Source organism: Oratosquilla oratoria, chromosome 7 (genome assembly GCF_046742065.1).
Source record: "Oratosquilla oratoria isolate Oo_2021 chromosome 7, ASM4674206v1, whole genome shotgun sequence".
Taxonomy (NCBI): domain Eukaryota; kingdom Metazoa; phylum Arthropoda; class Malacostraca; order Stomatopoda; family Squillidae; genus Oratosquilla; species Oratosquilla oratoria.
In genome coordinates, this window is record NC_134783.1 from 75239694 (window position 1) to 75242193 (window position 2500).

The 2500-nt window shown below is 34.3% G+C and overlaps 1 protein-coding gene across 1 annotated transcript in view; it reads right to left on the reverse strand.

The window, feature by feature from the left end:
- Positions 1-2500, reverse strand: part of LOC143027219 (uncharacterized) — a 220102-nt gene that overhangs the window by 43563 nt on the left and 174039 nt on the right. The gene's annotated exons all lie outside the window — the stretch shown is intronic.

Consider the following 2500-nt stretch of genomic DNA (forward strand, 5'->3'; position numbering starts at 1 on the left):
AAAAAAGGAAAATAAAATAAAAAGGATAAGAAATATGAATAAAAAAGAAAATAAAAAAGGAAAAGATTAAATACAGAGAAAGAAAAATAAAAGAAAAAATGAAAAATAGAAAAGATAAAAAAGAAAATAAAAAGAAAGAAAATAAAAGAAAAAATTAAAAAGATAAAAGATAGAGAAAAAAGAAAGAGAAGAAAAAGAAAAAAAGAGGAAAGAATAAAATAACAGAAAAAGGAAAAAACAATGAAAATCAAAAGAAAAAGAAAAAGCATTATATATATATATATATATATATATATATATATATACATGTATATATATATATATATATATATATATATATATATATATATATATATATATAGAGAGAGAGAGAGAGAGAGAGAGAGAGATAGAAAATAAAAGATTCGTGCTTTTCCTTGTCCAGTTCATACAACTACACCTAAAAGCTGATCAGACGCAAACAAGTCAGTGGTCAGTAACACGCGAGGACCTCTTCACTGGGCTATTTTTCCTCTCACATTCTATCTCCAGCTTCCATTTGAATAACTAGGATATCACCTCACTTACAGAAATCTACACTGCTCTAAGAACACTTCAAGAGCATGTCTAACTTTCGTACAAGCTTACAATATCTTAGTTCATCATTCAGCTTTGCTATGTATGACGGAAAAATAATTTGATATTTGGAGATTTGAAAACAAAGATATTGTAACCGAAGTCATTCTTATTCAAACGAACTCTCAACGGTTCGGCGCTAGTGAATCCCGTGGAAGGCCCTAAGGTGAAAGACATAATTCTTAACAAATTTGTGTGGTTATTTTATCCTAACCCTCTCTAATAATTTTTAGATTGATAGAACTTCCAAAGATGAAAACTAGGATTAATACTACATATCTAGTTATTGGACGGTAACTTAGGTATACAAAAAAAAGGGAAACTTATTGAACAAAGACTTGTATTGAAAACAAATTAATAAATTAATGGACTGGAGGAAAAATGGGAAAGATGAGACAAGATCATCATGCATAAATACGTCTATAGGGAAGAAATTTGTGAGTAAAAAGTAAGTTCATTCATCACTCTTAGAATAAAAAGAGAAGCAGCAGAATAAAGATGACACAAAATGATGTAGAAAATGATGTTCCGAATACATATTCAAGCAAAAGATGTTGATGATAACCAGCAGAAAGGGTCCTTATTCAGAACGACATGCCTGGTTTCAAACTAAAATATGGCAACAGTGCATTGAAGAAAATCAATCGTAATCTCTTTTTTGTAAAAAAAAAAAAAAAAAAAAAAAAAAAAAAAAAAAAAAAAAATCCCGACTTGCATAGCAAATGCTTTCTTTACTAACTTTGCTAAACAATTATAATTCTGTAACTGACAAGTTTCACTGAAATATAGTTTTCCATTAATTCCTAATATTTACTCACGTTATTTCGTTCATATGGTCATTAAATTTTATTCAAGTTGTTAATATGATTTCTATTTTCTAATGAATTTGCCATCTTTTGATGAACGGACTGTAATAAGTAAGCATTGCCAGAAGGCTCCATATTGCCTGCCCTGATCACTGAACTAATGACCATGAAACCACCGATTCAATGGAAGTCCACTTTTCATCAGAGCTTCCACAAGTGTTTATCATACTGGGATATTTCTCTTCCAACCTCCAATCGTTGGTACCGCCCACTTCCAGATCTTTCCCTGCCGTAAAATCACTGTGGTGGCAAACTATTTTGTTTTATCAACATTTTGCGCAGAATGTCATTTGATATGCTGGAGGAACTTTTTCTTTTCCTCCGGCCTATCAGATTCCTTCCCGAAAGTTGCAGGCTGCAAATCTGCTTCAACAGTCGGAGGGAAAATAGCCCAGTGTGATAGAGCCTACAATGAGTATTCCAACACAGTGTATTGGCACAATGTACTATATTGCCGATACACAATTGTATTGACAACACACATTTAACTATACAGAATTGTATGTATTGCCACAGTGTATTGACATCGACAACCCGGTTTCGATTGCGTTCCTTAGAGACCCTGGTTCGAGACCCGGAGCAACCAGAGGTTCCCACTTGCCGCGGAAGTCCAAGCACACAGCGGGGGCAAAGATGATGGCATCGGCGGTAGCCAAGCGCCTTAGCAGTGTCGGCTTCTCACACCACGTCATATACATGTCACTTTAGGTGGAATTTTTCACATCATTTAAAAACGGCAGTTGCTTTAATAAAGTGTTTTCTATGGCACTCGGATCGTAGACTTAGCCTAAGCACAAATTGAGACGTAGGCAACTCAGGCGACGCAGCACAGAGCAAAGGCAGGCTTTTTGTTGCTGAATTAAAGTACAGTTTGAATTTCCATTTCACTTGAGGTAGTACATCTAGAGGCATCTATAGTGAGAGATGTTTAAACTGTACTTCACTTCAGCAACAGGAAGTCTACTTTTACTCTGTGCTGTGTCGCCAGCGTCTCACTTTGCGTTTAGTCTTAAACTAAC